The sequence below is a fragment of the Nothoprocta perdicaria genome, unplaced genomic scaffold (genome assembly GCF_003342845.1).
Source record: "Nothoprocta perdicaria isolate Ctin4 unplaced genomic scaffold, notPer1 scaffold_557, whole genome shotgun sequence".
NCBI lineage: Eukaryota > Metazoa > Chordata > Aves > Tinamiformes > Tinamidae > Nothoprocta > Nothoprocta perdicaria.
In genome coordinates this window covers 80,447-80,712 of record NW_020455818.1, presented here as the reverse complement: position 1 = coordinate 80,712, position 266 = coordinate 80,447, and positions in this window count along the sequence as shown.

Genomic DNA, 266 nt, shown 5'->3' with positions numbered 1-266 from the left:
CGTCCAGCCCCATCCCCCCCTTTCCCAATCCCAATCCCAATCCCAATCCCGGGTTTCCCACGGGGCCCCTCACGCACCTGGGGGGGCAGCGGGGCGGCCGCGGGGGGCCGGGCGCAGCACCAGGCGCCTCCTCCCCGGCCCATGGCTCCCTCCGGCCGCCGCTGCCCTTAGTATTTTTCCCTCTTTTCCCTCCCCTCGGAGTGTTTTTTTTTTTTTTTTTTTTTTATTATTTTCCCAATCCCGGGTTTCCCACGGGGCCCCTCACG